The 14,522-nt window shown below is 45.4% G+C and overlaps 1 protein-coding gene across 13 annotated transcripts in view; it reads left to right on the forward strand.

Annotated features, from left to right (window-relative positions):
- The window catches only part of GULP1 (GULP PTB domain containing engulfment adaptor 1), a 1,103,506-nt gene that overhangs the window by 415,024 nt on the left and 673,960 nt on the right, over positions 1-14,522 (forward strand). The window contains exon 1 of one of the 13 annotated variants that reach the window (XM_056535170.1): positions 3,048-3,102. The exons of the other annotated variants lie outside the window; for them this stretch is intronic. The gene's annotated coding sequence lies outside the window, so the exon portion shown is untranslated. Of the gene's footprint in view, positions 1-3,047; positions 3,103-14,522 lie in introns of those variants that run through there. 13 annotated transcript variants of the gene reach the window in all.

Below are 14,522 nucleotides of genomic sequence, written 5' to 3' on the forward strand. Positions count from 1 at the left end.
AAAAAAAAAAAAAAAAAATTTACCTAAAATGCTTGTTTTCCCCCAAAATTTTTATTTTTAAAAATGGTAATAGCAGAAAATACCCCTAAAAATTTGAAGCCCAATTTCTCCCGATTCAGAAAACACCCCATATGGGGGGTGAAAAGTGCTCTGCTGGCGCACTACAGGTCTCAGAAGAGAAGGAGTCACATTTGGCTTTTTGAACGCAAATATTTCTCTGGGGGCATGCCGCATTTAGGAAGCCCCTATGGTGCCAGCAACAAAAAAAACACATGGCATACCATTTTGGAAACTAGACCCCTCGGGGAACGTAACAAGGGGTTAAGTGAACCTTTATACCCCACAGGTGTTTCACGACTTTTGCATATGTAAAAAAAAATTTTTTTTTTACCTAAAATGCTTGTTTTCCCAAAAATTTTACATTTTTAAAAAGGGTAAAAGCAGAAAATACCCCCCAAAATTTGTAACACAATTTCTCCCGAGTACGGCGATACCCCATATGTGACCCTAAACCGTTGCCTTGAAATACGACAGGGCTCCAAAGTGAGAGCGCCATGCGCATTTGAGGCCTAAATTAGGGATTGCATAGGGGTGGACATAGGGGTATTCTACGCCAGTGATTCCCAAACAGGGTGCCTCCAGCTGTTGCAAAACTCCCAGCATGCCTGGACAGTCAACGGCTGTCCGACAATACTGGGAGTTGTTTTGCAACAGCTGGAGGCTCCGTTTTGGAAACCGTGGCCTACCAGACGTTTTTCATTTTTATTGGGGAGGGGAGGGGGGCTGTGTAGGGGTATGTGTATATGTAGTGTTTTTTACTTTTTATTTTATTTTTTGTGTTAGTGTAGTGTAGTGTTTTTAGGGTACAGTCGCACGGGTGGGGGTTCACAGTAGTTTCTCGCTGGCAATTTGAGCTGCAGCAGAAAGTTTGCGGCAGCTCAAATTTGCAGCCAGATACTTACTGTAATCCTCCGCCCATGTGAGTGTACCCTGTACGTTCACATTGGGGGGGACATCCAGCTGTTGCAAAACTACAACTCCCAGCATGCCCGTTGGCTGTCGGTGACTGCTGAGAGTTGCAGTTTTGCAACAACTGTAGGCACACTGGTTATGTATCACTGAGTTTGTGACCTAACTCAGTGTTTCACAACCAGTGTGCCTCCAGCTGTTGCAAAACTACAACTCCCAGCATGTACGGTGCATGGTGTACGGTGACTGCTGAGAGTTGTAGTTTGCAACAGCTGGAGGCACACCGGTCGTGAAACACTGAGGTAAAAAAAAAAACTCTGAGTTTCACAACCAGTGTGCCTTCAGCTGTTGCAAAACTACAACTCTCAGCAGTCATCGACAGCCAACGGGCATGCTGGGAGTTGTAGTTATGCAGCCAGCAGATGCACCACTACAACTCCCAGCATGCACTTTAGCTGTTTGTGCAAGCTGGGAGTTGTAGTTAGACAACAGCTGAAGGTACACTTTTCCATAGAAAGAATGTGCCTCCAGCTGTTGCAAAACCATAAGTCCCAGCATGCCCATAAGGCAATGCTGGGAGTTGTGGTGGTCTGCCTCCTGCTGTTGCATAACTACAGCTCCCAGCATGCCCTTTTTGCATGCTGGGAGCTGTTGCTAAGCAACAGCAGGAGGCTGTCACTCACCTCCTGCTGCTGCCGGCACACAGGTCAGTCCCGCCGCCGCAGCTGCTCCTGGGGCCCCGGCCAACAGGGGCGCCGGGGATCGGGGTCCCCAGCACCCGGGGTCGTCTTCCCGCACCCGCTCACGCCCTCCGGAAGAGGGGCGGAGCGGGTGCGGGAGTGACACCCGCAGCAGGCGCCCTGATTGGTCGGCCGGTAATCCGGCCGACGAATCAGGGCGATCGTGAGGTGGCACCAGTGCCACCTCACCCTTGCAGGCTCTGGCTGTTCGGGGCCGTCAGAGACGGCCCCGAACAGCCAGTAATTCCGGGTCACCGGGTCACTGGAGACCCGATTGACCCGGAATCGCCGCAGATCGCTGGACTGACCCCCCTGGGCGATATGCCGGGATGCCTGCTGAACGATTTCAGCAGGCATCCGGCTCCGGTCCCCAACCGGCTAGCGGTGGGGGCCGGAATTCCCACGGGCGTATGGATACGCCCTCGGTCCTTAAGGACTCGGGATTCAGGGCGTATCCATACGCCCTATGTCCTGAAGAGGTTAATGGTATATGAAGTGACCCAAAAAAATCACAATTTTGGACTTTGGTATTTTTTTGTACATGTACGCCATTGATCGTGCTATTTTAGCGAACATTATATTTTAATAGGTTGGACATTTATGCACGCAGCGGTACCACATGATTATTTTTATTTTATATTACATTATTTTATTTTAAAAATGGGAAATGGGGGGAGATTCAAACTTTTATTGGTGGGGAGGGCTTATTCACATTTATTACATTTATTATTATTTTTTTTTACACTATTTAAATTTTTTTAAACCCACTGGGTTTAAAGCGTGCTCAGCTCGTGAGCATGCTTTAAACCCCGGTAATGGGACCTTAAAGGGGTACTCCGTTACCTTGCTGTCGGAGCTCCGCTTTCAAGCATCCGGAAGTTATTGTTTCGAACGATGTGTGTGCGGGCTTCCATGTTCAGGGCCGCCCCTCGCATCCCTAAACACGGAAGCCCGCACACACATTGTTCGGAACAATAACTTCCGGACGCTGGAAAGTGGAGCTCCGACAGCAAGGTAACGGAGTACCCCTTTAAGGACCGGGACACAATTTTTAACAGGTAAAAAAATGCATGTGAACAGCCCCTCCCTTGATTTTACACTGTTATTGTTTTTATGTATTAAAATTTTTGTAGATACATATTAGAAATATTTTGGTTTGTTTTTGTCCCATTACAGTAGCCTTGAATGAACTATAAAGTGTATGTAAATACAGCATACCCTTTATTGTAGTAAATTAAAAAAAAATATTACTTCTGCTTACTAAATACTTCAGAAGTCTCTACCAATAAAATGCTCTGCTCAGAGCCTTTAACAGTATCTAGCAAGCATCTGAAAACCATTAGAACTCCCAGCAACACTTCCCGTCTCAGATTCCTGTCCTTTTGTCTGCTAAGTAAGTAGTCTCTGTTTTGTCTCATTTTAGGCTATTGGAATGAATAGTGTTTGTTTCATGAAGTTTTGAAATGTGCCTTTATAGGTCCAAGCAGTGTTTCTTTGTTTCCATTTACCTGTGCTTGTTGTCAGACGCAGGCGATCACATGTTTCAGTGTTCTGGATTTCTTAACTAATAACATGGCAGCAAGCCAAAATCCTTTTCCACTGAGATTCTAAAAACAAGTAGTTCTATGTGAAGAAAAATATTTGCTTACTAGGCTTAGCTACCGCAGTTTCTGATTTTTTTTTTACTTCTGAAATATTTATTCCCTTTTTATAGGAATATCAGCATGTTGAAACAACATTTTTTCAGAATGGTGATTCGCTTTATTGAAGTAGTGTACAGTATGCCAAATGCTAAATCATCTAAATAAGAATGCTATTCATGTAATTAAAAAGGAAACATCAGAGGCTTCAGAATAATAATAAAACAAGCAGTTGAGTTTTCACCAATGCATTTGTATGTGCTATTTTGATGTGCAGCGTTTTATCACTTTACCTTGTTCTTTCAAAAGACACATTTTAAAAGTCTTTAATTTCTTTTTATTTTGAATATTTTACTGTAGAATACACTAAGAACTAAAAGAACATTTCCCCATAAAATGCTTCAGGATGTTCACTGCAATCAAAGTCTTTTCAAGTATTAGTTCCTTACTTGCATTTCACCCACCTGGCCATCTAGTAGTATTGTGGCCAGCTATATAGGGTAACTCTTTAATGCATTACTTTGTATATGTTACCCCAGTTTAACAGTACTGAGTTCCCTACGACATATCCCTAGGCTGATCTGGTGTTGTTATGAAAAGTAAATGTTCACATTGAGTAATTTGAGCTGAATCTCTGCTCAAGATTTTGAGGTGATTTTTTTTGTTTTGGGGTGATAGTGAAGTGGTGGGAAACTGTCAACTTTTACTGTCACAGCTAAAAATGCTGATTTTATTTACTTTTGATTAAAAATGCTCTATACTAGTGAACGTTTACCTTCACTGCTAGAAATGCTTTTTTTTTGTTAAACTCAGCTAGAAATGCTCTGTATTTGGTCAAACGAGCAAGAAAATATAGGTAAAACACAAGACAGCCCACTGCACAAATCTTTGCTCAAATTGCTTTATGTTTTCGTGTGGTAGCTTTCTATGTGCAGTTACACTCTGGGCCTTGTAATACAGCAACTGGACACAGTAATGCAGCTCACTGAGGTCAGCCCACTGCACAATAACTTATTCAAATTGCTTTGAATAGTAGTGTTAAAGGGATCACAGTAAGTTGTTTTGTGCACGGTTCACTGCTCAGCTTTTTCTCCAAGATGTGCAGTGCAATGCAGTGTACCCTTAGACCTAATCCTATGCTCAGCAAAAATAGAGAAACAGAAACATAGCCACACATCCACAATTTATGTTTTGATCGACTTGCTTCTCAGCATAATCTCAAAAACAGGTTGTTAGTATAAATTTTGATCAAAAAGTACAAGCCCACTCGCCATGTCAAGCCCATCTAGTCAGAGTGGGTCCCTAACCTAACACTGACGTAGTGCCGGCTAGCGACAACTGCCCCATCGACACCAAGCTCACAGAATGACACAGCGGACAGGCTGACCCACTTCTGTCTGACCAGGCCCCCTGCTCCGAGCCACATCACCTCACAGACAAAGCATCACAGCAACAATGTCCACCACAGAGCACCACACCAGTGTTAACACCTACCATGTGCTCCCTGTCATCCTATGCTTTCCTATGCATAATCCTATGCTCTCTTCTGATTGGCCTGGGAGATATATGCAAGCAATGATTGGCTAAAAAAGTGTCGAAAATTCATAGTATATGTGGTACACTTATAATTGTAAATCAGCGCCAATAAGTCCTCTCCTGATACCAGTTTCCTATGTCCATGTGGCTGCCATAAATATTTGTGAAATGTACTAACAACAGATACGTCAAGATGGCTGTCCCCATAAATATTTACAGAAAAAAGGATAAATATATCCATTCAGTCAGAAAAGTGTAAAGAAAACATGAAGGAAATCTCTTTATCCATTCATCAAATGTATGAGAGAACATTGGAGAGATTTTACCACATCAACCAATCACAGCTCAGTTTTCCTAACTTAAGGAGCTGTGGTAAAATGAAACCTGAGCTGTGATTGACTGCTGCGGGAAAATCACTCCAGTTTTTCTCTCACACATTTTGATGAATCAGGGCAATTATGTTTAAAAAATACCATTTAGTTCACAATTATAAAATGAAATGCTTATCCAGAGGCAGTGGCAGATCCAGGGGGAAGGCAACGGGGCAATTGCAAGCAACCCCCCAACCGAGATTGAGCCCCCACCCCATCCAGTACACAAGAATGGATAAGCGAGAGTCCTATCAGACCGGAGAGAGCACAGAGGAGTGCTAGCCTACTCTCACTTCCTTACTTTGTCCATGCCTGTACTTCAGCTTGGAGAAAGCCATGATTTTATAGGCCATGATTTATATACAAAGGAAATAAAAATATTAGAATAAGTATATTAGAAAGGTTAATGTTTTGCCAAAGATGTATACTACATAAAAAGTTTTTGTATCTGACAGTGCCCATTTAAACTTCTCCCTGTCTGGTCAGATCAGGGTGGAGGAAGGTCTGAAGGGCCCCGATTAGCTGCATTGCTCCTGTGGTTCCCTTACTCATCCTTACAAAGAAATGCAGTTAACCCTTCACATATCATTAAAGGTACAAAGCACAAAGCACATTAATACACAGGTTTGGGTTGCAGAAGCAGACACCATATCATGGCATCCACCTGACAGAGCAGGTAAACAAGGATGTTCTGCTCCAGCACACCACAGTTGCACTTCTCTAGTTCAAATCCTTCAGCAGTGAAACAAGCGATCCCATTTGTAAAGCATGCATTGAAAAAGTGCATTGCGCTGGTACACGTGCTGTGTTATCTTGCATGTTTCGATACGCAGAAATAAAAAGGAAAACACTTTCTTGAAAATAACCCTTAAGGGGGTACTCTGGTGGAAAACATTTTTTTAAATCAACTGGTGCCGGAAAGTTATACAGATTTGCATTTTACTTCTATTAAAAAATCTTAATTATTCCAGTACTTATCAACTGCTGTATGCTCCAGAGGAAGTTGTGAAGCTCTTTTCTGTATGACCACAGGTGTTTGATGATTTTTTGTTAAAGTCTGATGTGTAAATGAATTTTTTTTTCACTAAAGTGCAGTTTTCCCCCCCAAATGTATCATTTTTACAAAGGGTAATAGGAGAAAATGCCCCCCAAAATGTGTAACCCCATTTCTTCGGAGTATGGAAATACCCCATGTTAGGACATAAAATGCTCTGCGGGCGCACTACAATTCTCAGAAGAAAAGGAGTCACATTTGGCTTTTGGAAAGAAAATTTTGCTGAAATGGTTTTGGGGGGGGGGGGGGGGGCACCATGTTTCGGCACCATAGGGGCTTCCTAAATGCAACATGCCCCCCGCATGTTGCATTTAGGAAGCCCCTATGGTGCCGAAACAGCAAAAAAAACAAAAAAAAAAACGGATGGCATACTATTTTGGAATCTACACCCCTCAAGGAACGTAACAAGGGGTACAGTGAGCCTTAACACCTTACAGGTGTTTGACGACTTTTTGTTAAAGTCGGATGTGAAAATGAAATGTTTATTTTTTCACTAAAATGCTGGTTTTTCCCCAAATTTTACATTTTTACAAGGGGTAATAGGAGAAAACACCCCCCAAAATTTGTAAACCCATTTCTTCTGAGTATGGAAATGCCCCATGTGTGGATGTCCAGTGCTCTGCTGGCACACTTAAAATGTTCAGAAAAGAACGAGTGCCATTGAGCTTTTGGAGAGAGAATTTGGTTGGAATAGAAGTTGGGGGCCTTATGCATTTACAAAGCCCCCTTTGGTGCCAGACCAGTGGACCCCCCATTTTGACCCCATTTTGAAAACTACACCCCTCACATAATTTAATAAGGGATTGCAGTGAGCATTTACATCCCATTGGCGTTTGACAGATCTTAGGAACAGTGGGCTGTGTAAACGAAAAATAGCATTTTTCATTTTCACAGACCACTGTTCCAAAAATCTGTCAGACAACTGTGGGGTATAAATGCTCACTGTACCCCTTATTACATTATGTGAGGGGTATAGTTTCCAAAATGGGGTCACATGTGGAAGAGGGGTCCATTGTTCTGGCACTAAGGGGGCTTTGTAAACACACGTGGCCTTCAACTCCGGACAAATTTTCTCTCCAAAAGCCCAATGTCGCTCCTTCTCTTTTGAGCATTGTAGTTTGCCCGCAGAAAACTTTACATCCTCATATGGGGTATGTTCTTTCTCCTTTTTCCTATTTTCCTTTGTGAAAATTAAAAAATTTGGGTAATACCAGCATTTTAGTTAAATTTTTTTTAATTTTCCCCTCCAAATTTAACGAACGTTCCGTGAGTGTTGTAGAGGCTTCAAATGTACAAGTGCGCTCTCATTCCTGAGCCTTGTTGTGCGTACTCAGAGCATTTTACGTTCACATATGGGGTATTTTCGTACTCAGGAAAAATTGTGTTACAAACTTTGGGGGTCTCTTTCCTTTTACCTCTTGTGAAAATAAAAAGTATTGGGCAACACCAGCATGTTAGTGCAAAAATGTTATGTTTTTACACTAACAGGCTGGTGTAGACCCCAACTTTTCTTATTCATAAGGGGTAAAAGTTGAAAAAGCCCCCCAAAATTTGTAATGCAATTGCTTCCGAGTATGGAAATACCCCATATGTGGCCCTAAACTGTTTCCTTGAAATACGACAGGGCTCCGAAGTGAGAGAGCACCATGCGCATTTGAGGACTAAATTAGGGATTGCTTAGTGGTGGACATAGGGGTCTTCTTTGCCAGTGATAACCAAACAGGGTACCTCAAGCTGTTTCTAAACTCCCAGCATGCCTGGACAGTCAGTGGCTGTCCGAAAATGCTGAGAGTTGTTGTTTTGCAACAGCTGGAGGCTCCTTTTTGGAAACACTGCCGTACGATACATTTTTAATTTTTACTGGGGGGGAGGGGGGACAGTGTAAGGGGGTGTATATGTAGTGTTTTACCCTTTATTATGTGTTAGTGTAGTGTTTTTAGGGTACATTCACACGGACGGGGGTTTGCGGTGAGTTTCTCGCTAAGAGTTTTAGCTGCGGCGGAAAATTTGCCGCAGCTCAAACTTGAGGTAGGAAACTAACTGTAAACCCGCCCTAGTGAATTTACCCTGTACATTCACATGGGGGGGAGGGGTGACCTCCAACTGTTGCAAAACTACAACTCCTAGAATGCACTGACAGACCGTGCATGCTGGGAGTTGTAGTTTTGCAACAGCTGGAGGCACACTGGTTGGATATCCTTCAGTTAGGTTCTGTTACCTAACTCAGTATTTTCCAACCAGTGTGCCTCCAGCTGTTGCAAAACTACAACTTTCAGCATGTACCGATCACCAAAATGCATTCTGGGAGATGTAGTTATGCAACAGCTGGAGGTACGTAACTACAACTCCCAGCATGGCGAGACTGTCATTTGCTGTTTGTGCATGCTGGGAGTTGTAGTTTTGCAAGATTTAGAGGGCCACGGTTTAGAAACCACTGCACAGTGATCTCCAATCTGTGGCCCTCCAGATGTTGCAAAACTACAAATCCCAGCATGCCCAGACAGCAAACTGCTGTGTGGACAACCTGGGAGTTGTAGTTTAGCAAAATCTACAGGGCCACAGTTTAGAGACCACTGCACAGGGATTTCCAAACGGTAGCCCTCCAAATATTGCAAAACTACAAAGTAGTTTTGCAACATCTGGAAGGCTACAGTTTAGAGACCACGGTATAATGGTCTCCAAACGGTAGCCCTCCAGACGTTGCTAGGCAACAACTCAAAGGCTTTCATAGTCTGCACCAGGGGGCCGCACCTCATCGTCACCGCCGATTGCTGCCGGTAAGTGACCGCCGGTCACAGCACAGTTCCCCCGTTCCGCCCAGACTACTGTGGGTTGGCAGAGTGGGGGAACCAAACTTTAACCCCCCCGTCCCCAATCTGCTATTGGTTGGTCGCTTCTAACTGACCAATAGCAGGGATAGGAGGGGTGGCCACCAGGTCATCGGAGACCCGAGATCGCCAATCTGACGTGGGGGGTTCCCAGTACCCCCCCCCAGGGGTTTGCACGGGTGCCTGCTGAATGATTTCAGCAGGCATCCTGGTCTGGTCCCCGTCCGGTGAGCGGCGGGGACCAGAATTCCCATGGGCTTACAGGTATGCTTTGGGTCCTTAAGTACCATTGAGCCAGGGCGTACCTGTATGCCCTGGGTCCCTAAGTGGTTAACTTCTTCACGAGTCCTTAAGGACGTAGTGTTAGTGGTTAACTTCTTCAGGAGTCTTTAAGGGTACGCCCGTGGGAATTCCGGTCCCCACTCTAGCCGTTCAGGGACCGGACCGGAATGCCTGCTGCAATCATTCAGCAGGCATGCCAACATCACAGAGGGGAGTCTTGAGACCCCCCATGTCGGCGATCAATGGAAATTTTCAGCGATTCCAGGTCATATGGGTCTCCGGTGACCCAGAAAATAAGGGGGATCTTGGACACCCCGGTCCCCCTGAACGTATAGGCGTGAGGTGGCAGGGGTGCAACCTTTCCTATCCCTGCTATTGGTCGGTCAGAAGCGAACGACCAATAGCAGATCGGAGGCGGAGGGGTTAAAGTTCAGTTCCCTTGTTCTGCCCACCCACGGTCATCCGGGCAGAACAGGGGAACTGTAGTGTGACCGACGGCGGTGGTGGAGGTCCCTTACCGGCGATCGGTGGCGGTAGCAGGCGGTGATGACGTGCGGCTCCCTGGTGTGGCTCCCTGGTACAGACTACGGAAGCTGGTGAGTAGTTGCCTCGCAACATCTGGAGGGCTACAGTTTGGAAACTACTATAAAGTGGTCTATAAACGGTAGCCCTCCAGATGTTGCAAAACTACAACTCCCAGCATGCCCAGACAGCTGTTTGCTGTTTTGGCATGCTGGGATTTGTAGTTGTGCAACATTTAGAGGGGTACAGTTTGGAGATCACTGTGCAGTGGTCTCTAAACAGTGGCCCTCTAGATCTTGCAAAACTACAACTCCCAGCATGCCCGAACAGCAATAGACTGTCCCACCATGCTGGGAGTTGTAGTTGCGTACCCCCAGCTGTTGCATAACTACATCTCCCAGTGTGCCCTTCGGTGATCAGTTCATGCTGGGAGTTGTAGTTTTTCAACAGCTGGAGGCACACTGGTTGGACCATATTGAGTCAGGTAACAGAACCTGAACTGAACTGAACCTAACCAGAGGGCTTCCAGCTATTGCAAAAGTACAACTCCCATCATGCACGGTCTGTCAGTGCATGCTGGGAGTTGTAGTTTTGCAACAACTGGGTACATTCACACTGGCGGGTTTACAGTGAGTTTCCTGCTTCAAGTTTGAGCTGCAGCAAATTTTCTCCTAGCGGGAAACTCACCGTAAACCCCCGCCAGTGCGAATGTATCCTAAAAACAGTACACTCACTAACCCAAAATAAAGGATAAAACACTACATATACACCCCTTTACACTGTCCCCCCAATAAAAAGGAAAAAAATCGTACGGCAGTGTTTCCAAAACGGAGCCTCCAGCTTTTGCAAAACAACAACTCCCAGCATTTCCGGACAGCCACTGACTGTCCAGGCATGCTGGGAGTTTATCAAAAGCTGGAGGCATGTCCACCCCTATGCAATCCTTCAGTTAGTCCTCAAATGCGCATGGCGCTCCCTCACTTCGGAGCCCTGTCATATTACAAGGAAACAGTTTTGGGCCACATATAAGGTATTTCCGTACTTGGGATCAATTGCATTACAAATTTTGGGAGGCTTTTTCTCCTTTTACCCCTTATGAAAAGAAAAGGTTGAGGTCTACACCAGCCTGTTAGTGTAAAAAAATAAAAAATGTTACATTAACATGCTGGTGTTGCCCCATACTTTTTATTTTCACAAGAGGTAATAGGAAAAAAAGAACCCCAAAATGTTTAACGCAATTTCTCCTGAGTATGGAAATACCCCATATGTGGGCGTAAAATGCTCTGCGGACACACAACAAGGCTCAGGATGAAAGTGCACTATGTGTATTTGAGGCCTAAATTGGTGATTTGCAGAGGGGTGGCTGATTTTACAGCGGTTCTGACATAAACGCAAAAAAATAAATACCCACATGTGACCCCATTTTGAAAACTACAACCCTCATGGAATGTAACAAGGGGTAGAGGGAGCCTTAATACCACACAGATGTTGGATGGGAAAATAAAAAAAAAATAAAAAAAAAGTTTTTTTTAACTAAAATGTTAGTGTTGGGGCGGAGCCTGACCGTAGAGCTGTATGGCAGCTTGAAAGAGCAGCTCTCCACAGCTGACCCCGTTCCTGCCTAATTATTCCTTTCCACCTGCCTTAAAATGGGCAGCAAGGACAAACATAAGTCAGGGGAGCCTGCAGGTCAAGGAAAAATGCCCAAGACTCAAGCTCACATGGCGCAGTACTTTGGAAGGAAGAGCACCCAGAGCCCGGCGCATGCTTCCAAGATGGCACCGGCTGAAATGGGGGAAGACTCAGATGCTGAAAGCTTACCCAGTAGCCGAGTGGACTCGGGAGGTGAGGAGACTCGGGGCGTTTTCACTCGCTCCATGATTAAGAAAACCATCCAACAGGCAGTGGCGAAGGCTCTACAAGGTGCCCGGACTCCGGTCCTTCAGGAGCTCACAGAGATCAAAGCAGACGTCAGACAAATAGGTCACCGCACAGAATTCTTGGAAGGCGCCATCTCTGAGACGGTGACATTCTGTGGCGCTGCGGCCCAACAACTGAGACAACAAGAAGATCATCTCAACAGAGCTTTCCTCCTCTTGGAGGACAAGGAGAACCGCAGCAGGTGGAAAAATGTTCGAATTCGAGGCCTACCTGAATCATATGCAGCCGAGGCCCTCTGGTCTGTGATGCAGCAGATCTTCGCCTCCCTCCTGGGCGCCGACAGAGCATCGTCCATCACCATAGAGTGAGTCCACCGGGCGCTGAGGCCGAAACCATTTCCCAAATGATGTGATTTGTGGCCTCCTTAGTTACGTGGACAATGCTGCAGTGCTATTTGCCAACAGAACCGCTGACGAGGTGAGCTTTAAGGGCCATGCCCTACGCCTTTTCCAAGACCTCTCCCCAGCGACCCTGGCCAAGAGAAGGATCCTGAACCCGCTGCTGCAACGCCTGAGGGACCTGAAGGTACAATACTCATGGCTTTACCCCTTCGGCATCTCCGTGGTGAAAGAAGGCAGGCATCTGGCTGTTCGCTCACCGGAGGACCTCAAGAAGCTCTGGATCTTATTAGGCATCCCGCCGATGGAGGTTCCGTCAAGGCTGCTGTTGCAGATGGGTGCCCTCCCTCAGCTCCCTACACTGACGGCTTGGTCCACGGTGGACAAGCCGAAATCACCCAGAGCCCGCAAAAAGAACCAAGGACACCCGGCAAAAGATCCGACATGAGGTGACTTTTAGCTTTGTTGTCCCCCCATTGTCACAGTGGAGCCCTTGTGGCTCGCTCTGACTGTTAAGCTGATGAGTTCTTGGGATGTTCCTCTCCATTGAGCCTATTTCCCTCCTTACTTATATGGTTACATAGACATTGTTCTTGCCCGATGTGCCCACTCATATGGATCCTTGTTAGCCTACCCCCCTCCCCCCCCCCTCTCCACCACCCAACTCACCTATCCCCTCCCCCCCAGGACTGCTTCATCTCCTCACACTGCGGACTCACCCTGGTTTTTCCGCCACTTGCGGTCCCACTCTCCGCTGTTCCTGGATTGTCTGAACTGTCCTTGGACACTCTTCCTGGCTTGGCGATGGACCCACGTATACAACGATGGAGACTGTGGGTCCATCTGTGACGCCTAGTCGGGGGACTCGCTGATGTCTTTGGACTGGTGTCACCTGTGCTCGCTGGGGCCAGACAATCTTCCTTGTACCGGGTGATACCTCCTTCATCTAAGCTCTGTGTGCTAGGTTGTTTGCGGGTGGAGATATATTTATTGCATTGGGAATGTGATTTATGCATATGTCTTCCTCACTGTTATTGTCAGCGCTACGTCACACCTGGATTTATTCCCTTCTTCTTACTCCTTCCCTACTGATTGCCTTGGGGTCTAAAGTTAAAAAAGATAGGTCCAGGGCTATTGACGGCCTTTTGAAGCACATAGCTACACTGGACTCGGGGCCATACACACACACCGGGACCAGGGGACGGAGACAGCTCTGACCCTGCTGAGGGACAGCAGTGAAGAAGCATTAAAAAGCCATAGAGAAAAATGTTAAATATAGTTAAACTAACCACAAAATGTTCTTTAACTCTATTAATAGCAAAAAGGTCTAAAATGAAAGTGTGGACCCCTTAAAAAATGATGAGGAAGAAATTATAAACGGGGATCAGGAAAAAGCAAATATATTAAACAAATTCTTCTCCACTGTATTCACCGAGGAAAACGAAATGCCAGGTGAAATACAGTGTGATAAGGTAAAATCCCCATTACAGGTCACCTGTCTAATCCAGGAAGAAGTACAGTGCCACCTACAAAAAATCAAAACAGACAAATCACCAGCTCTGGATGGCATTCACCCCCGTGTTCTAAAGGAATTAAGCAATGTTATAGACAGACCCCTATTTTTTATATTCCGGGTCTCTATAGCAACAGGGACTGTTCCCGTGGACTGGCGCATAGCAAATGTGGTACCAATATTTAAAAAGGGAATAAAAGGTGACCCCGGGAGTTATAGACCTGTTAGTTTAACCTCTGTTGTATGTAAATTGTTTGAGGGTTTTCTAAGAGATGCTATTTTGGAATATATTTATACAAATAAATGTATTACTCCATATCAGCATGGCTTTACGAGGGATCGGTCCTGTCAAACTAACCTGATCAGCTTCTATGAGGAGGTGAGCTCGAGACTGGACCAAGGGGAATCTCTGGATGTCGTATATCTGGATTTTTCAAAAGCTTTTGATACGGTGCCACATAAAAGGTTGGTGCATAAAATGAGAAGGATCGGGCTGGGGGACAATGTGTGTAAGTAGGTAGTAACTGGCTCAGTGATAGGAAACAAAGGGTGGTTATTAATGGTACTTATTCTGATTGGGTGGCTGTTACTAGTGGGGTACCACAGGGGTCCGTATTGGGTCCTGTTCTGTTTAATATATTTATTAGTGTTGCTCGCGAATATTCGCAATGCTAATTTTATTCGCGAATATCGCATATTCGCGAATTCGCGAATATTTGCGAATATAGCACTATATATTCGTAATTACGAATATTCGTTTTGTTTTTTTCACATCACAGTGATCATCC

This window comes from Hyla sarda, chromosome 8, assembly GCF_029499605.1.
Source record: "Hyla sarda isolate aHylSar1 chromosome 8, aHylSar1.hap1, whole genome shotgun sequence".
NCBI classification, from domain to species: Eukaryota; Metazoa; Chordata; class Amphibia; order Anura; family Hylidae; genus Hyla; species Hyla sarda.